The sequence below is a fragment of the Notamacropus eugenii genome, chromosome 1 (assembly GCF_028372415.1).
Source record: "Notamacropus eugenii isolate mMacEug1 chromosome 1, mMacEug1.pri_v2, whole genome shotgun sequence".
In the NCBI taxonomy this organism is placed as follows: domain Eukaryota; kingdom Metazoa; phylum Chordata; class Mammalia; order Diprotodontia; family Macropodidae; genus Notamacropus; species Notamacropus eugenii.
The window spans coordinates 86,828,583-86,852,866 of NC_092872.1; positions in this window are offsets into that span (position 1 = coordinate 86,828,583).

Genomic DNA, 24,284 nt, shown 5'->3' on the forward strand with positions numbered 1-24,284 from the left:
AAAATAATATTTCTCTATTCTACAATCTACTCTAGGCTTCTCACTTAGGAAAGGGAAAAGAGTAATACTAGTCTTCCTATGAAACATAGTAAGCATGTTAAAGATTCTGTGCCACTCAATAGCCCTGGGAGAATCTACTGAGTAACATCAAAATCCTCCAAATTGCCCATTTGGTTTAGGTTAACAGAAAATACTAAAGGGTTTGAGACATTTTGGAATGTACAACCTAAATGCAATGCTTACTAAATGGATGAATGGATAGATAAATGGATGGATGGATGAATGGATGGATGGATGGATGGTCTAGAGTAGGGCTTCTTAAACTTTTTCCACTCGGGATCCTTTTTTCACAGTTCTGCACTGTTGTTTGGCATTGCATGGCCTGAGGGCATGTGCAGTACAAAGAGTGCATGCTTTGTGTTCAGAACCAAGGCTGCAGTGAAGTTGTACCAATGTAACACAGGCAAGCATTGTCAGCAACACCTTGGATTCATTACTTGTTTGATTTTTTAATTGATTTTTGGTCATTATACATTCAGAAATCTTTTACTGTTGCCAAATTTTTTACAACCCCATGTGGGGCCAGGACCCACAGTTCAAGAAGTGCTGGTCTAGAGGAGTTAGGAAAAGATTCCCAGAGGATCTGGCCTTGCATTAGGCCTTAAAAGATAAATTACATCTATTTGAAGGGAGAGGAGGAGGAAAGATGTCAAATAAGCAAAAGAACATGGAGGAAGGTACCAGAGTCAGTCTATGAAATGGACAGCCATATCGTCAAAGGAAATGTTCCCATTTTAGCAGACAAATGGCAAGATTTGGTAGGGGGAGTATTTTGTGTTTCAAGTCTTTCATTTGAATAGGGGACCCTAGAGGAATTACAAATTACCACATTCCATTTGGAAGCTACTCTCCATATTTCATGCATTTCCTATTTCTCTCTGTCTGCTCTTGCCAATTATCAATCTAGGCTAATGGAGGAGAGTTAACACAGAATGTCAGAGAATTTTATAGAATTATCATGTCAACACTCTCCCTGTCAGCATAGTTAAGGGAAGAAGACAAGAAAATGATGTTGTCATTTAATAACACACTTTAGATCTTAATCTCTTATCAGTCATCATTACTCTGTATTAATTACTTTGTATTGGCAATTTCTAACTGTCAGTTACTCCATATAGAACCTTGCTGTGACTGCAACTGGACAACATGTTAGCTAAAATAGTCATCTTTCCTTAGAAAATGATTTGAACCAAATTTGATTTGACTCCACTACTGGCCCCCCAAAAATGGTATAAATTGAAACCATACTTCTCATAGAGCATTCCATGGTCTTGTCTACTACATGAGGCTTCCACCCACTGAATGATGCGTAGTCTTCAACTTTTCTGTTATGAGAAAAAAAACTAATAGAATTACATCTATATCTTACCAGGATTGTTATCTCATGTCTCTTTGATACCCTAGAGGGCACTTTGAGAATATCATGTTTCAGCACTGAACTCCCTGGGACAGGGTACTCCATTTTGTCTTACCTTTAAAATGAGACTTCATGATCTCCCTAGTTCTGCTGCTCTCTTCTAAATATGACTTAGATCCCAGTCATACAAACTGGAAGGTTCCTTAGAGTTCATTTAGTCTAACCCTGTCACCTTGCAGATGAGGAAACTGAGGATCAAATGATTTTCTCATCATAATGCAGAATAGTAAATAGCAACATCAGAATCCAAGCCTATTTCTTTTGACTAGGTCTGTAGGAGGAGAAGAAAAGGAAAATCAGCAACCAATGGGAGACAGTAAAAACCACTGTGTGAAGCCACATGGAGATTTTAAAAATGGTTCCCCATTGGAATAAGTCAGTATCTCATAACAGAATCAGTAGGCATTTTTAGATGGTGAGCATCTAACAAAGAATTGCTGTCCCTAGGACAAATTTACTCAGTGGGAGACAGGGGGAAAGGTAAGAGGAATGATGGCAACAGTGACAGAGAGGATAGATTGTATGACCAGGAGCACATGGTCACCCCAATCATAGAACTCTGGGGTAGTCTGAAATGTCTCATGCCACTATGTACCAAGAGATGTGGAGAAGTATGAGGCAAGTGGGGGTTGCCATGGGGAGGAAAAGCATCCTCCCTGTCTATTAGGTCCTTGGAACAAAATCTAAGTCTCCTCTAATCGCTATGGCTTTGATGGTAAGCCCTAGTAGATCAGCCTGACACAGTCCTAGACCCTGACGCTACCTATTGTGATTACAATGTGATTAATTCAAGTGAATCTGAATGCATGGATACCATTTACAAGACCTTCTTCCAGAGATGAGAAGATTGCTACCCCACCCACCCCCAAACTACCCTTTATTGAAGGTGAGAGGTCCATAAAGGTTACGCATTAGACATTTTTGGACTTAATCTATTGATCAGTCATGCTGATTTTTTCCTCTCTCAAAAATTCTACATGTCATATGAGATGGCTGTCTGAGAGAGAGAAAAAGGGAGAGCTATACTTGGGATAACTGTAGCTATTTAAGAAACAGAAAATACCAAAAAAACTCTTTAAAAAATACAGGACAGAGTACATCTTCTACAGCTTCCTCAACTGGATCAAAAATGATGAGTAAGCAAAGGGAACCTCCCCTGCTTCCAAAATCAAGGGCAGCACTGCCCAGTGCCTGGTAATTATTTATGAAAACATATGGTCAGAGGACTGGGAGAACTTCACTGACAGCTTTCCTGAATTACAGAGCATCCACTGAAACCAGGGCACATGCAAAGCTGCTGAATTCAAGGAGGTGTCATTAAAAAATGATTCATCTACCTTTGCTTTAATGAGGGTTGTACCTGCGGGCTTCCAATTACGGGATCAATTTGTAGAGTGCAGATCTAAACCTGAAACCACTGGGAGAGAGAGGCAGAGCAGGAGGGGGCAACTTGCAGTATTGCAAGAGTCTTCTATTTGCACTTGCACGCATTTGCCTTTAGGAACCAGAAAGCCATTATTACATTTTCTCCTTTCCTTCCACCTGCCCATCCAAGCACAGTGAGTAAGCAGGCCCGAACAGCCATATGGAGCAGTCTCCTCCAAGCACACAGGCCAGTCCTAATGAGTCTTCACCATCTGACAGGTGAAACCTCAGATCCCATCAAGAGAGACAGAGATAATCCCTCCAGCTCTACTGAATGGGTTTCACCAGTGAGCTTTGCTCATTCCTGCCCACTACAGATTCTTGCACTCCAACTCTACCTGGACCCCAATCCTTTTATTCATCTCTTACTTCTTTAGAAAATTCCCCACAGCAGCTGTTTGGGACCTTCCCCTCTTTCTTCCTTGAACTCATAGTCCCACCTGCATAGCCCCAACCTTACTCCTAACCAATAACTTGCCCTCCTACTGTACTGAGAAGATTTAGGCCATCCAGAGGCATACATCTGCCTTTTCTCAGGTTCTCATTTCAGTCTATCTGTGTTTTCTGCCTCAGTGGAAAAAGTACCTTTAATGCTCCTTTAAAATTAACCCCTCCATGGTAATTCAGGTTTTATCTTCTTCATATTTCCGGATTTTATTTTCAGATTTATCCTCTACCCACTTCAGTCTCTTCAGCCTTCCTCAGCACCATTTTGTTTTAATGAAATTTAATGGTTTTCAATTAACAATTACTTTTTTCTCCCTCATTCTCCCGTTTACTGAAAATGAAGATACAAAAACAAAAAAACTTGTAATAAATATACAGTCAAGCAAAACTAATTTTCACATTGGCCTTATCCAAAACTCTATGTTTCATTTTGCATCTAGAATTCATCACCTCTTTGTCAGGAAATGGGTAAACACTTCATCAGTCCTCTGGAATTGTTTTAGGTTGTTGCCTTAATCTGAGTTCCTAAGTCTTTCAAAGTGCTTTTCTTTTCCATTATGTTGCTATTATATAGATTTTTCTCCTGGTTCTTCTCACTTCACTTTTCATTAGCTTACACAAGTCTTCCCAAGCCTCTCTAAAACCCTTCCCTTTGTCATTTTCCTCCAGGACAATGGTATTCCATTATATTCATATATCACAGTTTGTTCAGTCATTTCATAAATGACAGTTTCCAGTTCTACCAAAGACTCTTCAAACATCCTCAGTTTTCCCTCATCTCATGAGAAGCTTCCATCTGATATATTCTGTGGTCCTCTTTAACTACCTTTTAATTTCTCTTCGTCCTTTTATGATTAAATATCATGAAAGAATTGTCCACACCTTCTGCTTCCATTTCCTCTGCATCAGTGGTCTCTTTTTAACTTCTTATAATCTGACTTAAAGTTATACCACTCTGTTTAAACTATAATCATGCCATATAATTAGTGAGATTTGGAAAATACCTTAGCAGCCTTTGAATCCAATGCCCCCATACTACAACTGAGGAAAACAAAACATAGAGTAGTTAAGTGAATTACTCAAGACCACACTCTAAGTGAATATGTAGGCAGGATTTGAACCCAGGACTTCCTGACTTTGTCTAGTATCTTATCCACAATACCACCTGAAGCAACTCCTTGTTGCCAGATTATTCACGATTTTTCTCCATTCTCACTCTCCTGGATTTTTCCAGGGCATTGACACAATTGATCATTCCATCCTTGAAATTCTCTCTTTCTGTGTCTTCCATAACACTACAATATTAGATTCTCCTCAAACTTCATTTTGTACTGATTAGTTCCTCCTCCCACCTCTTATTCACTCATTCCTCCATCTAATGCTCTCTGCTCTCTTTGTTATCCTTCAGCCTATTCATTCTTGGCACTATCACTATGATGTAGAGAACTTTCTAATCTACATCTTCAGTATTGTCCTCTTCTCAAAGTTCCTGTCCTATTTTCTAGATATTTTCTGGACAGTTATATTTATATATCACACCTGCCTCAAATTCAACCCATTCAAAATGAAGCTTCCACCCCAAAACTGGCTCTTTCCCTAATATAACTATTTCTGCTAAACAACCAGACTTGAAACACGAGCCATCTTTGACTCCTTTCTCTCCCTTACCTCCTTCTTCTAGTCAGTTTCCAATACCTGTCAATGTTCCCTTCAAAAAGTCTTGTCCTTTCCTTTACTGTTCTCAAAGCCACCATTCTAGTATAGAATAACATTATCACCTCATGCCCGAGTAACTTCAACATCTTTCTAGGTGGCCTCTCTGATGTCAGTCCTTTCCTCCAAAACATCCTGCCCTCAACTTCCAGATTAACCTCCCATAAACACCACTTTCATCAGGTCATACCACTGTTCAAAAATCCTTCATGGTGTTTTTTGGCCTCAGGGATGTCCAGGTGCCTTAAGCAGCAGTAGAATTTCTCAACCATGAAAAATAAACAAAATCTAATAAAAGGAAATTTAATAGAGATTAATGTGAAGTCTTGCACTTGGTTTCAAAAATTCAACTTCATAACAAAATAAACATAACAAAACTGCTACCAAGCAATTCACATATGAGGTACCAGGATTCTAATGAACTACAAACTCAATGAAAGAGTCACTAATGATATGACAGTCCCCAAAAGCCAATATTCACTTCAGTCCAACAAGCCAGGCACTGTGCTAGGCACTAGAGATGCAAAACTAAAACAGAATCAGCCCCTTTTTTAAAAGAACTTTCACTCTATCAGAGAGATAATATGTGCCAGTATAGGCACAGGCAAGGAAATACACAAATATGCAAAAAGTCCTTTTTGTTGAAGTAGGGGTTAAAGCACAAAGGACTGGGGAGTCTAAGAAAGACCTAATTAAGCATTGAGTTGATCTTTGAAAGGATCAAGTTATTCCAAGGACAGAAGTGAGAAGAGTAAGGATTCCAGACAAGGGAGAAAGCCTGTCCAAAAATATGAAGGAAGGCAATAGAATTCCATGTATGAGGAATTTCAATTAGATCAGTTTGTCTGGAACAAAGGGGAAATGAGGATAACTTATTATCTGTCTGGAGAAAATAAAGTTAAGAACAGATTGTAAAAAGTTTTAAATGCTAACTGGAGCAATTTGTATTTTTACCTTGGAAGCACTAGGGAGCCACTGAGATTTCTTGAACAGGGGAAGTGGCAGGGTCAGACCTGTATTTTAGGGATATCAATTTGGCACCTGTGTGAGGGTTGGATTGAAGAGGAAAGAAACTAAGAAAAGGCAGAACAAATGGGAAGCTATTGTGTTGTCCAAGAGAGGAGTAATGATGACACAAACCAGGGTGGTGACTGTGAATAGAAAAAAAATAGATGACAAAAATATTGTGGAGATGGAATCTATAAGATTTGAAAACTAACTTTTTATCTAAGGTAAGGGAGAGTGAAGAATAACTCCAAGGTTGCAAATCTGGACAACTGGAGGTTGTCCAGACCTAGACAGGGGAAATTAGGTTGACCTAGACAGGGGAAATTAGGAAGAAAAGTGGGCTTCAGGGTTTGAAAGGAATTCAGAGATCATTTAATCAAACTTCTTAATTTTACAGATGAAGAAACTGAGGCCCCAAAAGATGAAATGGCAAGATAGGATCAGGTGATAGTAAGGAGAAGTGGAAGAACAGGCAGTTATGGTCACATAGATATGCTCCGAGATCATATTAATAGAAGTCTAGACCCCAGAATGAGAGTTCTATTGGTATTCTCTGTCCCAATCAAGACACAATAGGAAGGTTGTATCTTATTACTGGGACCATGTTTTGGGAAGAACATCACCAATTAGAATTGATAGAGGAAGGAGGATATCATAGTTCAGGGAGTACATGGAAATATTTAGCCTAGCAACAAGAAAATTTACAAGTGAAACCATTTCTATTTTCAATTATCTGAGCAGTTATGATGGGGAAGAGGGAACATATTTGTTCTGATTGACCTTGGACAGCAAAACCAGGACTAATAGGTTATAAGTTACAAAATACTCAGATTTTTGTCTCAGTATATTTGTCAAATCCAAGGTCCTGCCTTACACATGAGCCCCTTGAAAGTTGTCCCCGATTCAAGGTATTCTATGGCTCAATAATGTAGTTTTTAGTCACCTCCCCCCAACTAACACATTATTTCAAAGCAGAAAAATAATCAAACTATTACAAATTAAGTGACAAGATTCCTCTATGTACTTCTCTGATAAGAAGAGAGGCACATAGACAAGATGACCAAGGAATATCCCTAAAGGATACATACATAGGCATTCATGAAAGATCACCCATGCAAAGAATCTTTGTAGCTGGGTCACACACATAGATGATACCCATAGAGGGAAATGTGTTCAGGGCTCACAGGAATAGCCAGGACAACTCAAACTTCTGATGACATCATGCTGACCTCTGCTAGGTGTCATGCCTCTACTTCTCCAAGGGACTTCACATGATCTTTGCTAAGCAAAAACCACTGTTTCCAACTTTCTTATAACCTCTTATCAAGTCTCTAAGGTATATACCTAGTAAATGTCTCCCAACTTATGGAAATCTAAAACAATTATAATGCATGATCAAAGCCTAAGAGCCCTCATACCCATCCAGGATACCAAAAAACTCATCAGAACTTGACCACTTCATTTCTGGTACCTGCCTGAAATTCCCATCCTCAGCCAACTTTCACTTTGGTGTTAGAAAATTCATTTGTCCTCCTATTAAATCCTTGCCTATCCATCTGCAACCCCAAAATCCCATTTCATGGACACACTTAATACAACCCCATACAAGCTGTCTTGATGCTAGGGTAAAGAGACTCCCCTCAATCATATCAGGCTCCTTGATAGTACAAAAATGAGCCTGAGGCAAGAATAAACAGTAAGGTGAAACATACTCTCTTATCTGTTTCATATTTCTGCCTTTATTGTGCCAGGCACAAATTCCTCTGCCAGTTATGGATCACTTTTGTTGTCATTGTTCTGCATTCTGGCTAGCACAAGCCTTCCCAGTTTCCTTACATGCATTTTTTAAACACATAGAGGATAAAGAATGACCCTATGATTCTACTAGTATCAGTCACTTTCAGGTGAGGGCAGCATCTTCTCTGAAACTTAGGCTTAAGAGATTTGCCTAAAGAATTAAGAAGTTAAGTGCATTTCCTAGGGTCACACTATCAGTATGTTTCATATGTATGACTCGAACCTAGGCCTTCCTAGCTTCAAAGCTAACTCTCTGTAAACCATACCACATTGACTTAGTTTTCAACAAAATCCTACCAATAAAACCACCCAGAAATGGAAAAGATTGCTTTGGTGGTAATGAGTTTCTTGTCAATGGAAATGTTCAAACAGAGACAGGATGACCACTAATGAAAAGGTTCATATGTGCTTCAGATTGGGAATGAACTAATATCTCTGAGCTCCCTTCCAATTCTTGAGATTATATAATTTGATATTAGGACAAAGGCTGAGGAATCAGTATTAAAAGCCTACAGTTATAGTTATAGGCCTATCGCTAATATCCTGGGATAACATCATAATATGCCATGCTTCTTCAAGAAGTAGTGAGGTCTTCAAACAGACTAGAGGCCCACTTGTTGGGTATGCCAAGGAGGGGATTCTTACCCAGGAATGAATCAGACAGAGTGACTTCTGAGGGTCTTCCTATGTTTGAGATTCTATGAATAGGATGCCTAAGGAGTCAGTGCATTCCCCATCATTAGAAATCTTTAAGCAGAGGCTTGTTAGGAATGTAGAAAAGGGAACGTGTTTCAAATATATGGGTTGGATTAGATGACCTCCCAAGTCACCTTCAGCTCTTAATGATTCCATAAAAACTGTTCAATCAATCAACAAGCATTTGTTAAGTATCTGCTATATGTCAGGCATTGTGCTAGGTGCTGGGGATACAGAGACAAAAATCACACCTTTCTGCCCTCAAGGAATTTGCATTATATTAAGGGAAACAACTGGCAAATCCTCTATATTGTGAACAAGTCCAATACTGGAGTTAGTACACATTCTAAAGAGACTCATATCTACCTTTTACTAGGCTGTACTCTGGACCTCCTCTACAAGGCCCTGGCATTTCATCCTGAAGCCTCTCTGCAGAACTGGAATTCACATACTGGAAGTCCCCTCCATCCTTTGGGCCTCCCCTTTTGATTGGATGACTCTTTTCCAGAACCTCTAATTGAGGAGGGCTCCCAGGCCCACCTTGTCTTCTGTCTCTCCAGCTATACAACTCTGGACTTCTCCTCCTATGTCTCCTCTCCCTTTTCAGCTTCCTTTCACATTACCTTTCTCAATTAAAGTGTAAGTTCCTTGAGGGAAGGAACTTCTTTCTTTGGATTTGGATTTAGATTTCTACTGCTTAGCACAATATCTGGCACTTCTAAGTCCTAAATAAATGTATGCTGACAGTTGACTAATAAAGGGTCTTCCCTCAGAGTATAACAAGAGGATTTACCAGTCATTCCACATCTTCCATCAGATCAGCATTAAGGCACTTGAATTCTGTGTTTGCAGAAGGGGAGAATGAAAGAGGAGTCTGATAGCTTTGCAGCTGAGCAGCTCTGTGGAGGTTACATAGTCTAACTCCATAGATCCTGATCCTGGGGACGTGCTAGAGAGTGACTGAAAGCAGTCTATTTATATTGTTTTAATAGACCCTATGGGGAGGAGGGAAGAGGCAGAAAAACATTCTGACTATACATATGATGAACAAGTTGTTATTAATATATGCTGTAAGTTAAAGGGAGACCTGAAGACAGACATTTTTAATATTTTATTGGGAATCAAATTTATCTCAGGCCCAGTCATAGCCGGCTTTCCACCTGCTAACTTCTCTTTAGGTGACAGGCATGATTTGGTGCTTGAATGAGGGAAATAAAAGTATTCAAATGAGAGTAGTATCAACAGGAAAATGAGTCAGCAGGGCACAGGGAGAGAGAATCAGTCCAGATTGAGTCGCTATTACAAATTCAGCTTGTGCCCTGCATCTTTGAGCTGCCTGATGTTGGGCTCCTGGTGATTTGGAAAGAAAGTACAAATACCTTACATATTATGCAAGTATAAAAGAACCATTTCTGCTAGAAGTCACTGGCCCCGGAGCCTCAGCGAATGTCAGCGATTCATTGGGGATATTAACAATTGGATTATGGGTCTAGAGTTTAAAGGGGATTTCAGAAGTCATTGAGTCCAACCCACTTATTTTTATAGATGAGAAAACTGAAGTCCAGGGCAGGTAAGGGACTTGTCCAAGGTCATATAGGTGGGAAGCATCAAAAGCAGAATTTGAATCTGGGTTCACTGAATTTCTGCTCTAAAATTCTCCTTCCCTGAAGTGATCTACCTTTTAGTTGTTCTAGGTGTGACCCTGACTAAAGGAAGAGTTCAGTTCTATGACAATGTCAGCCCCCCAAGGAGTGGGATCAACATATTTTAATGTACTATGTACAATTTTCTGCCTTGCACTAGTCAGGATCAGCCGGGCATGAAATTGCCCAGTTGTCTGTGGTTTCTTCCCATCTGCAGTCATGAAAGAAAAAGAGTTTGAGAACTTGAAGAGAATCCATAGGGGCAAAAAGGACAATTGAAGGAAGATAGATGCTCAGGAAAAAAAAGAAAAGGAGAGTTTCAAAAAAGTCCTTAGGCAGAGTCCAGAGGAATCCATTAAATCATGGTTTTTGGTGGATTAATTTTGCATAAAGAAGAGGGAGGGGAGTAGGCTAAGAAAGAAAGGATCTTGCCTTCTTGATCTAGCCCCCTAATTGATCTCCCTACATCTTGTTTCTGTCCTACCCAAACCATCCACCACATAGTTATTGAATTGATATTAATGATATACAGTTCTGGTAGTGTCCCTCCTCTACTCAAGAAACTTCAGTGGCTCCCTCTTGCTTCTAGAATAAAATACAAATTCCACCATAGTATGGCTCCAGCCCACCCTTCCAGGTTTATTGCATATTACTCTACATAGTAGACCATCAGGCGAAAACACAACCTAGTAGCTAGAATTTTATATGAGAAGTATGCTATCTTCCATAGACTTGCAGATTACAAACTCCCATGCCACAAATATAGACCCCAAAATATCCTTGAGAATTCAATGTGTAAGGGGCAGCTAAGAGGAAGAGCTGACTTCAAATCCTGTCTCAGACACTTACTAACTTTGTGATTCTGGCAAGTCATTTAACCCCAAATGCTGCAAAAAAAAGAAAAGAATTCAATGAATATAGTATCCTGGAAGTGAATCATTATCAAAGACAAAATTATGAATTAATTACTTTGGCATAACATTAATCCACAAATGCTAAAAAGCACTGTTTTTAGTAGAAGTTACCATACCAACTACTCATAATCTCCAAATTAATTGAATGAAAAGCTTTCAAAATAAAGAGACCTGATGTAAAAAATCAAAGCCATGTGAGAATAGCATGAGATACATATCATCTCCAAAGTTCAATCTTTTGCTGGTATTGTCCCAGAGATAATTTCATGGAACCAGAAGAAAAGGAGTCTATGTTCCTATACTTTTATCAATTACCAAAATCAGTTGTTTACTTACCTGCATAATTGTCTAGAAACTGTTAAGTATAAAAGGATAAGAGCAAGTTAGTTACTTTCTTAACCCCATCAAAAAAAGATGAGAAAAATAAGATTAATAACAATCCTCAAGAAAGAGAAAGAGTATTGACAGAGATGCTCAGAGTACATGTTAAATGGGTTAAAAAATAAATTTTCTTTTAAATAATCGTGCATCACTTCCTCAATTAGTAGTAGAGGCTAATTGTAGGTATATGTCATTTGATTGGTCACATATAACAAAGATGGTTAACCTCTGGGTGGAGCCTATGAATCAGCTAACATCCAAAACAGAATAAAGAAGATCACTATGGGCAGCATTTCCATGAACTCAATCCACTGCATTGTTAACAAAAAATAATTGAGTAACAACTGAGTGATGTGAATTTCTTTTTGGAAATAGAGAGTTTTATGATAGTGATTCAAGATTCAGTTATTACCACCAGAAATTATAAATGGATTATCCTTAAGGAGCTTGAACTTACTGACTATTGTAGATTGTACAATGAAATGGTAGAAACCATAACTCATCGTTGCAAGCTGCAGATATTTAGTGCCCATCACATACCTAGCGAGACACAAGATTAATGATAAGAAGTAAAAATGATGATAAAGGTAGTAGCTCATATTTATACATTGCTTTGAGGTTTGCAAAGCACTTAAGTTTGTTATCTCATTTCATCCTCACAACAATCTGCCAAGGTAAAGGTGCTTATTACCTCCATTTTACAGACAATGTTTTGAGGCTGAGGATGGTAAAGTCACGCAGCTGGTATCCACGGCAGAATTTTGAACAAGATCATCTAGATGGTAAATTTAATACCATATTCACTACACCATCAAGACAAGTGATTTTGACCTTGAATGGAAGAGAGCAAGCAAGGGCGAGCTAGCAAGGAAAAACAGTGACCCATAGGACTAGGTTAGTAGAGTTTTAAGGCAGGTAAGAAATGAATGAGAAGGTCCCAGATGAAATCAAATACTGTTTTATGCAGTGTCATTTTGAACTGAGAAGCATGACATTGTGTGCCTATAATTTAGTGATTCTACACATTGTTTGTACCTTGAGATTCCCTCCCACTATAGTAAAAGAATTCATGCATTTTTAGCATGAGGACATAGTCAGGGGCAGGTACCAGAGAAGAGATAAAGGAAGAGATCACAAATCCTAGTGGGGAAGATATCCTTTCTCCCCCAAGAGCCCTGCGAAGAATCACACCTAGCATTTTCTCAGGGCACAAAAAGGTAAAAAGAAAATGTATCCAGGACGAATATCATTTTCTAAAACTGCATTTATTTTGTTCTGAACTTAAGAAATAAAACAAGCATTTCTATAATATAGTAGAATAGGGGGAAAAAGATGATTGTACATGAAACCGCAAATATATTATGTACAACTTGATATTCCTTTTAAATATATAATAAAGTTATATAACTTTCTTTTTTTTTCTTTTTACTCCCCTCACTCCTGCCACCACCTGAGGGCTACCATTAGACACACACACACACACACACACACACACACACACACACACACACACACACACACACATATATATATATATAATGTGTATATGAATACATATACATAAGTAAAACCTTTATATATATTTTAACAGTTCTTTCTCTAGAGGCAGATAGTATCTTCTTTCATATGCCCTTGTAGTTAATTTGGGTATTTATAATAGTCAAAATGACTTAGTCACTCCAAGTTGTTCTTAAAACAATATGTTAGTGTATACAATGGTATCTTGGTTCTGCTTATTTTGTTTTTTTGTTATTTTGGGCAAATTTATCCATGTTTTACTAAGATCGTCAGGCATCAAAACAATGGGTCCTCAAATGTTGAAAGGGGAGTGTCATTCTTATGGTTGGAGGTACCAGACACTGTTAATCAATTGCATGTATCAGCTACCAGCTAGAGAGAACAAGACTGGGCAGGATGGGACAAGTCACAGAACTCACCTGGGTCACTACTATCAAGAAAGAAAGTATGCCTGTGTACACCAGCCGTTACGTTCTTGTTTCAATTAACTATTCTTGTTAACTAGGGGCTAAGCTCAGGTTTGTTTGTTTGTTTGTTTCTTAATATTCTGTTGAAGGAGGCAGTATAGTACAATGGAAAGAGTATATATTGGCTCTGGAATTAGAGGTTCCAGATTCAAATTCTACCTTTGATGCTTATTGCCTTTATGACCTTAGGCAAGTCATTTAATTTCCCTAAACCTCAGTTTCCTCATCTATAAAATGAAGGAATTGAACTAGTTGGCATCTGAAAGACCTTCCATCTCCAGTTCTATGACTGGAAATGCTATGAACACATAGCAAACCAAATACCTAGTTTTCCCATATATACTTCTTCTCCCACTCATAGTTATTTATGCCTCATCCCTAAGTCCTGGGAGCAGAATTAATCAGACAGCTGGAAGCCTTTAATTGGGGGTCTGATCAGGCCATATTTTATCACAGAATCCTCATCAGAAGTGACTATGGCTACAGAACAGGCCTTAGAGTTAAGGAAAACATGAGTTCAAGTCCTGACCCTTGCACATACTGGCTTTGTGACTGGTTAAAGCACTTAAACTCTCATTTCCCCCAGGTACTGTGGCAGAGACACAGTACAGAGTAAGTGCAACTCTGCCTTAGTATAGGGTATTTTCACACCAAGAGTTCTCTATACAAAGGAATTCACAGGTACAACCCAAAATAGTAACTATTATTGTTATGGAAAATAACTTTAAGTATCTAATTGTGCCTAATGCAGTGGGTAGTTCTGAACTGGGAGGATTGGCCCCTGACTTTCTGGGAATGCTATAATCTAAACCAGAAATTCTCCTTCTAGACCCAAATTTTGCAACTACTTTAACTTCAGTGACTAGTTCAGTTGCTGCCAAATGAAGAAAACACATGAAGGAACCTTGACATCTTCAAGGTGACAAATCACAGTGAAGGTGCCCTTTCATCCCCAGTGGGGGCTCATCCCTGCAGGGGCAAGAAGGATGTCACCAGACAGCTTGTGAGAGAACAGGAGACAGTTTCCTCCTCACTCTCCAGGCCTGCTGAGTCACTTTACAAAGGGAAATTTCAAAGGAATTGAACTCCAAATGAGACACCAAAGATTTGCAGCTAAAAACCCATCTTAGCTGAAATAACACAGACATGGGGGCAGTTGAAACTAAGAAATATTCAGCTCTCCAGCTGACTCAATTTCTGACTAGAAGTTGAGCAAGTCTCTTTGAGAAATGCTTCCTTTCCACCTCCACCCCACCCCCTTGGAATGGAGGAACTTTTTGAGGTCATAATTTTCAGGAGCAACTATCTGACCTACATGTGTGATCTTTACAGACAACATATGATAGTTTATGGACCCTTTCACCCTGTTGATGCCCAGGTTTGCAAGTGTGACAAAAAGAAAGAGTACTGAACTTGGAATCAGATGACATGAGTCCAAGTCCCACCTCTGCCCCTTGATTTCTATATGATCTTGAATGAGTCAATTGACCCCTGTTGGCCTCTATTTTCTCATCTACAAAACAAAAGGGTTCAGCTAGATAACTTCTCAAGACTCTTCCAACTCTAAATCTATAATCCTATAAAGCATTAAGAATGAGAAGAACCCAAATTAGTTCCCTCCTCAGTCTTTTTAAACTTTATCTATGCAGAGGTACCTTCTTGGCTCTGGGAAACAACCCTTCAAAAGTTTCAAGAGTGATTTCCCATGCAGTGTTGCAGAGTACTGAACCTACCTGAGCTCTTTTCATCTAGAAATTGTAGCAGGTATCTTCCCTGCAAGGGTCCCTCCCTTGAGATGCTAAGGCATGGATTGGCAACCCATAACAAGTGTGCCAGAAAGTCAGACAGGATATAATTTCACATATCCAAGGGACTATATGCAGCAGAATCATGAAATAGGCTCTTATCTTTGATACCTGGCCAACTTGGCAAGGGAATAGAACTGGAGGTCAGGAGATTCAAGTTCTAGTCTTGACCCTGCCATGAACTTGCTAAGTGACCTTAAGCAAGGTATTTTGCCTCTCTGGGAATCATTTAACTTTCCTTTAAAATTGAAGGGTTGATTTAAATTACAGCTGAGGTCCCTTCCAGCTCTAAATCCTATCATCCTATGATCACTAATGGGTTCAAGATCCCCCTTACTGAATCCTAGAAATAATGCTGAACTCACTCCCCTAGGCTGCCTTTGCCCCAGGCAGCCTGCTTAGAAAGTCCCCTCAGTCTCTCCCATTTCTCTTGGGGTCTCATTTCTTTGCCTGAGTTTCAATAAAGAGAGAGCAGTGAGGCTACTGATCAGAATTCTGTATCCATGCTGTCTCTAATTTCTCCGCTGTCCAAGGTACTGAGGTAGTTGATCACTTGGTTCTATTAGTGCTGTCCCCTGAAGGCTCAGAACTCTTTGCTGATTTTTCATCATCTGGGCTCTTTAGAAACTGAAAAGAGCTCGCAGGAACTTTGAAGGGCTTCTTTATGGGCCACTTTATGAGTTCACCTGTAGCTCAAGTGTAATGCAGCTAAAATGGAAATGAGGGAAGTGTGATGTCTAGACCTGGAAGCAATGAAAACCAAGAGGGCAGGCAGCTTTCTCATCTTACAATTAGATTTCACAAGGGCTGGGTGGTATTAGCAGAAAGGAAAATTAATTTGGCCTATTTATAAATTGTTGCTAAGAGGAGAAATAAATCATTTTCATTTCATTAAAATTATGAAGTAAAAATTATGTGCTCTTCCTAAACGAGAAAGTTTCTTGTGCCCCAGATAAATGACTCCTTGCCATAATTTTAATAATAATAACAATAACAACAACATTTTATATTTTACATAGAGTTTTAAATTTTACAATGTGATTTCCATACATTAACTTATTACAACAATCTAGTGGGGTAAATACTACCAGTTTTTTATTCTCATTTTACAGTTGAGGAAACTGAGGCATACGGTTTGCCTCAAAGTTAGCAAGTATCAAAGGATGGCTTTGGACCCAGTCCTGAAAAGAAGACATGTTATGTATTTCACCAAAATTTTACGTTACTTTCAAGTCTCTTTGTTTTGTAGGTGCAAGGGGAGGAAGCAGAGGATTTCTTTTCCATTCCACCAAGGTTAATTCTAGGGTCAGACTTACCTATAAAAAAAACTTAGTAGTAATAAATTTGTGGAATACCATAAAAAAAATGATACCCTACATTACATTAACAAGTGGCAAAATATGTCCTTCTTCAAGTAGACATGAATCTTACAATGCAAATTCCCTTAAAAAGGAAGAATACTGAGACTTGTTTTTGCTAATGTTGCATACTGTGGATGTCATAGGCTTTCTTGAGAACAGGTTTTCTCAAAGGGTAGAGGTTGAGAAGACTGTCATTGAGTGTCTGAGAGTGTGCAGTGAGGGACTGCCATTACAGAAACTAGAAAAGAGGAATCTGGAGGTCCAAAGGCAGGCATTATCTACTTCACAGTTTTGCCAAGACCTGGCTCTGCATGCAGACACAGCCTGAAATTCATTCCCTGGAATCAATAGCAGTGAGGTGAGGCCAAAGCTGTACATTCAGCACGCGGAGGGGCCATTGATAGATGCAATCTGTGCCCTTAAACTAGGCCAGACTGCTCAGAAATGTGTTTCCTCGTCACAAGAGGGACTCTGAGAGAGTGGGAAGAGCTCAAAGCAAATCCATCTCCATGGTTTTGGGAACATGATTCAAAGTGTGTTTACAAAAGTTAGCATTTAAATTAATTTAAGAAACACACTAACAAATTCCCCAATTGTTTGACAATTTGGCTGAGGCTTTAGTGAGAAATACATTACTGTTTTGAGTCTTACATGGGCACTGAGCATAGGCATCCTTCAGAGATTTTAAGAGAGTATTTTCTCTCTATCACAGATTGATTTCTCCCAAAAGTGAGGAAGGGAGAGCATTGGCCTGAGGTGAAATTGTGAAATCACTGAAGTTTGACTTCCCTTTTTCTATATTGGACCCCTTTGCTCCATATTTCAAGCTCTCATATCTCACACTTTCTATGCCCTCCTATCCTCTCTATCAAGACCTGATTACATGAAAATATCCGAAACTCATTGACCATTCAAGAAATAAATCATTATTATTTGTTACCCATACCTCTACCAGCCCCTGGAAATTTACATTTTAATAGAAATGAAAACATTTAGCTAAAGGAATGAAGCTCTAATAGTGGGGTTTCATTGATTAAATTCTGTTTGAGACAGAATAATCCTTATTATCACCTATAAAAACATGCCATATAGCTTATTCCACTGAAATTTAAGGTTGACTCTCCTAATAGGAAACAATTGAACATTGTTCGCCATTAGGGCAACTAATGAAGAGGTATAATAAAAATAGTTTATGGGATCAATTTTACAAATCAAGCATAATAACCTGATGCATTACATTATGTCAAATTCTACATAGTCCTCTCTCTCTCTCTCTCTCTCTCTCTCTCCCTCCCTCCCTCCCTCCCTCCCTCCCTCCCTCCCTCTCTCTCTCTCTCTCTCTCTCTCTCTCTCTCTCTCTCTCTCTCTCTCTCTCTCTCTCTCTCTCTCACACACACACACACACACACACACACACACAAACACACACACATTTCTTATTCAGGTCTTCTACTTTCAAAGTTAAAAAATCCAGTTTACTTAAGCCACTTCTACTGTGACAAGTGACATATATCCTTTGGAAAAAATAAAACTACGTATCAGGCTCCTGAGATACCTTACATAGTCACAAACAAGAGGATAGGGCTCATGAGATGTTGTCAAACACATAGCCATTCCTGACCCCATGACAAGGAATTATCATTACCCACACCTTTTCATGTTTTCAGTATCTAGGACTTCAGGTATCTTACCACAGTCTAAAGCATAAGACTTATCCAGGGACACATACAATAGCAGGGAAAGCTCCCTAAGAACACTATACAAACCACCCCCCTCACCTCTCCATACCCCCACCCCCACCACAAGTGCATTGTTCTGCCATGAAGAGTTATTACCTAAGTTTCTTCTCCTTCTGGTCAACATGATCTTGCAGTCAATAGTATTATTAGAATAGATTATAAGAATACTAGTGTGTAATGCATTGTTGGTGGAGTTTTGAACTGATCTAACCATTCTGGAAAGCAATTTGGAACTATGTTCAAAGGGCAACTAAACTGTGTATAACCTTTGATCTATTAATACCATCTCTAAGTCCATATCTCAAAGAGATCATTAAAAAGGGGAAAGGACTTTTGTGTGCAAAAATACCTATAGCAGCTTTTTTGTGGTAGCAAAATATCATTAATTCAGAAGATACCCATCAATTCAGGAATGAGTGAACAAACTGTGGTATATGAATGTAATGGAATACTATTGTGCAATAAGAAATGATGAACAAGCAGATTTCAGACATACCCAGAAAACCCTGTATAAACTGATGAAAGTGAAATGAGCAGAACCAGGAAAACATTGTACATAGTATCAACAACATTGTGCGATGGTAACTAAAATGACTCAGCTCTTCTCAGCAACACAACAATCCAAGACAAGTACAAAGGATTCATGAAGGAAAATGCTACCCTCATCCAGATAAAGAACTGATGGACTGTATGCAAACTGAAGCATACTTTTTCATTTACTTCATTTATTTTTGTGATTTTTACCTTTTGATCTGTTTCTTCTTTCACAATTGTGACTAATATGGAAATGTGTTTTACATGATAGCACACGTATAACATATCAAATTGCCTACCATTTCCAGAAGAGGGAAGGCAAAAAGAGGAGGACAAAAATTTGGAACTCAAAATCTTGTAAAAGTGAATGCTAAAAATTGTCTTGACATGCAATTGGGGAAAAATAAAATACTATCATATTTTTTATAAAAGAATACTAGTGTGCTGTGAAATATGCCATTTTTATGTAGAGAGTGAGTGGGTCACCAGAGGGCTGTTGCTGGAAAGGAGTTGACCAGGTTGTCACGTCTATGTGTTTTGGAAGACAAGGTTGTGTCTGTATCCCTGCTGGTCAGGCTATCTTTTTCCTTCTTTCTTTTTCATCCTTCCCACCTCTTGCTTCCCTTCTTTCTTCTCCAAGCCTCAACCTAGTATTTTACATACCAGGAAGTTCCTTTGGCAGCTTGTAGGTTGGTATTTCTTCTTGTTTTTATTAAAAAGAATTTTTCTTTCCCTCTCATATCTACCTTCTTGCCTCACTAGGAAAAAAAAATCCTTATAACAAATACATATAGACAAGCAAAACAAATTCTCACATTGACTTTGCCTCCTTCTGCCTATTTAATGTATCACCTCTTTGTCAGGAGGTGAGTAGAATTTTTCATTATCTGTACTCGAATCATATTTGAGAAGAGTTCTTAAATCATTCAATTTGTTCTTACAATGTTGTTGTTAGAATATAAATGCATTCAATTTCTACTCATTTCATTCTGCATCAGTTCACACAAGTCCTCTCAGGTTTCTCTAAAACTGTGCCCTTTGGCCCAGGGAGGCCAGTTGCCAGAAATTAATCCTGATCTCTTATTATTGCAGTTTTCCTTCCTGAGTTCTTAATTTGGTGATTGGATGTGGGGAGGAGAGAGGAATGGTATTTTATATACTTTTTACTTTTTGAGGTGTGTTCTTTTAGTGCCTAATAATAAGGTTGATTTTAACTGGATTTTATTATCCGTAAATAATTGTGCTTTAAACCTCAAACCAGTTGAACTAGCCTAGTCCTCAATAACCTGCCCAAAGATTCTAGGTCTCTTCCCTGCTTTTATCTGCTTCCTTCCAGAAAACTCAGAGTAGGCAAGAAGCTGAGGCCATAGTTTGCCCTGTTGGCAGCAGGTGCTGCCTTTCTGTTCCCTCAGTTGAACTGGTTTTTGAAGTAGCTAGGTGAAATAATGGAAGGAATACTGGGCTGAGATTCAGGGAAACCTTGATTCACGTCCAGCCTCAGACGCTCAATAGCTCTGTGACCCTCAGCAAATCACTTAACCTCTCTGGCTTAGAATCTTCATCAGCAAAATGAGGGGATTGAACTCAATGACTTCCAAGGTCCTTCTAGATAGAAAGTAATGCCTCTATACCCTGTCTCCCTGTGTTTCCAGGGATAGGTTGAGTCCAAAGAGTCTCAGATACTAGCCAAACGAAAAAATTGCAGAAATACCAGAAAGCAATATGCTTATAGATAATCCACAAATAGAATGTTCCACCATAATTTTTTTGGAGAATGAGGGACCAAATGGGAAATTCACCATGCTTGGAATACATTCTCCTCTCAAAGATTCCTTGTCTTCCCTCAAGGTTCAGCTCAGATACTCCCTACTTTATAATTTGATGCCCACCTCTATTTGTCCACATTCTCTCTATCTCAATTTTCCTTACATTATGCTTATTTGTTCAACAGTAGAATTAAGATGCTTGAATTCAGGAATGGTTTTGTCTTTATATACGTAACACTAAAAAAAATGGAGGACAGGAACTTAAAACATGCTTGCTCAATTGAAGTGAATAGTCACTTCTTCAGCTTTCTATTTGGAATATTTGGATAATAAGACTGACATTCTTCCACAGTCACCTTCTTGTCCTCCAAACATGGAAGTCACTAATTACACTGATGCCACTGAAGATGCTGATGTGCCTTCTAGAGTTGTCCTTACTCTTCAGTAGCAGCAGCGATGACAAGAATTTTGGAATCACTGAAAGAAAGTAAGACCTTGAGTCAACAAGCGAACCCTCCTTCCCACGCTTTCGTCTAGTGAATGATTCAGTAGCTAGCTTAATAAGGTCATACTATAACTAAACATTTGCCCCAAGAGGCTCAGATGATATGACAAATGTCAAGGGGCTCTGAAAAGTTGCAAGTGCTATGCAGCTGTAAGAGTCTTGGAGTTGCAAATGTGGTACAGATGTCACAAAGCTGACTTGTAATCCTTATAGCCTATCTGCCTTTTTTCCATGAAGCAAAAAGAACAAAAAATACCAGAATATAGACTTTCTGATCCTGGATTGCTCTATCTCTAATATTACTGAAACATCTTGGGCCCTTTGTCAAGTCACTCAAATGCTAATATTTGCTAAATCTTGGTTGAAGACAAACTTGAAAATGAGGCAGAGATGGTCTTTTATCTCTACCCACTTACTCCACCTCCATGTTCCCATACTCACTCGGTCCATCAGGTCCCCAAATCCCTCATATTAGTCTGCAGTTATCCAGGCCCACAGTGTCTGCCCTGAAAATAGGTACTTAACACTCTTCATAAATGCTTTGTCATTCGGTTATCATTATATCAGGGCTTACCTGCCATGGTGCTATCCAAAACTTATTCATTCTATGTTCCATTTTCTTAGATTTCTGTTTTGAATGTTTCCTCATGTGATAGCTATTAGCTGTCCATAGTAGGTACTATATAAAAGCTAATTATTATTATTATTAATTATGATTAAACTCATCTGTCCCATCTGCTATTCCACATAGATGATGTCCTGTGTCCCATTTCTGTGCCTTCATACTAGCTGTTCATCTTGCATAGAATACTCCCACTCTTACCTTTGGTTTTTGGCTTCCATGTCTTCCTTCAGGACTCAACTTAAGCCCAGCTTCTATAAAGAATCTTTCCCATCCCCCTCAAATCCTGTACCTTCATGCCTTTCCTCTGAGATTCATGTCCATTTACACAGTATACCTATATATGTATGTATACACATATGTACATGTGTATATTTATCTATGTACATATAGCTTTGCCTATAGCTATTAGCAAGTTTCCCTCCTTCAATAGAATGCGAACCCCTTGAGGGCAAAAACATGCTTGCCTTTCTTTGTGTCCCTTAGGACACAGTGCCAAGCACATAGCAAATGCTTAATAAATGTTTGTTAACTGACTTACTAACTGATTTATGCAATTGTATTGATGGTTGCTCCTGTGTTAATGGGAAAGGGCTAGCCCAGGAGTGGGGAACCTGCTACCCCAAGGCCACATGTAGCCTTCTAAATCCTCAGGTATGGCCTTTTGATTGAATCCAAACTTCACAGAACAAATCTCCTTAACAAAACAGATATATAGCCCCTCCTTCACCTCTCAAATAATGTATTTACACTTTAACAAGAGCCTTGTAATAGAGATTACATTTTAAATCCAATAATATATATGACTACAAACATGGAATTTTAAGGCCCAATGGCAAACCAATTAGGGAGATATTTAGAGGACAACTGGACTTTTGGCTGAGTCCTTCAAACCAAACCATGAAGCCCTATATATATGGATAGGGCCAGAAGAAGATAAATGTTCAGGAAAACAAGTTTTTAGGTACCTGGCTAAACATGAATTCACAACTTGGAGCTCAGAGGGAAAGGCAAACATTCATCTTTTGTGACATTCTCTATCCAAAATTATCCTTGTAAATTACATGGACAACTGTTCAAAAGCATCTCCCCCATCACCCTCCCCACCCCTAGCCAAATCTGATTACTCCAATGCTTTAAAGAACCATTTTTTTCACTCTCTGATTTCCCTTGTGGCAGTGATATAAACCTTGAACTTCTTAAATGCCACTTAATTTATATGATTTTTCTGTTTACCCTTTTAAAGTGACAAGTTGCTTCTTAGTATTTATGTCTGCTGGAAAATGAGAGTGCATTCATGTGCTTGGACTGGAGTTGTATTTTGTTACCTTCAACTTATTAAGTATTTGCTGTAATAAAAAAAAAGACACCTTCTAAGAAGGAAAGCCATGACAGTTCCATTGCCCTTCCAAAGGGGACAGGCTCAGTAGAGGAACAACAGGCTGGGGTCTATGCTGCTTTAAGTGTGGTGGCCATAGTCTAGGTTCATAGAATTTAGAGGTAGATAGGACCTTAGATATTAGTTAGTGCAACACCCATGCTTTACAGATTAGGAAACCGAGTACCAGAGAAGTGAAGTCATTTGCCCCAAGTTACACAGCACTTAATACATCTAGGACTTACAGAATTTTCAGAGTTGAAAGAGAATTCAGATGATATCAAATCTATTCCACACCTCATTAAGACTCAGGTCTGCCACACAGTAAATAAGAAGTAACTCAAACTTAGTTTAAAGATCTCTAGTGAGAAAGAACCTACACATTCTTAACAGAGCTCATTTTACCTTTGGATAACCACAGGTTAGGAAGCCGTTCCTTAAATCAAGTCCAAATCTGCTTCTCTATGCCTTGTACCCAATGCTCCTGCTTCTACCATCCAAGGTAAAACCTCCGGTTCCTTCAACTGATCCTTATATTGACCCATTTAAAGTCCCTTCACCATCCTTGGCACCCTTTCCTTAATGTTCACCAGTTTATCTATATCCTTCACCAAACATGAGATCCTTAATTCAATGTATTATTCCAGATGGGATCAGACAAAGGCAAAGTACAGAGATATTATCAATCACCTCTCCAGTTTGAGACACTATTCTGCTCAAGGTAGCCTTAAAATCAAAGGTTTTTTTCACTGTCATTGCTCATTTATATTGAACTTGTAGTCCATTCAAACCCCCTGTTGTTTTCCCATGATGCATTACTATCTAACCACATTCTCCCATCTTATACCTAGGAAATTATTATTTGAATCCATGTAAAATTTTACATTTTCCTATGAAATTTCATCTCACTAGATCGATCCCAAAGTTCGAGTCTACTCAAGAATATGTGAATCTCAAATCCAATTTTTTTTCCTTCTCTATTTCCCAGAGTCCAGGAGTGGGGAACCTGCAGCTTTGAGGCCACATATGGCCCTATAGATCTTCAAGTTCAGCCCTTTGACTGAATCCAAACTTTACAGAACAAATCC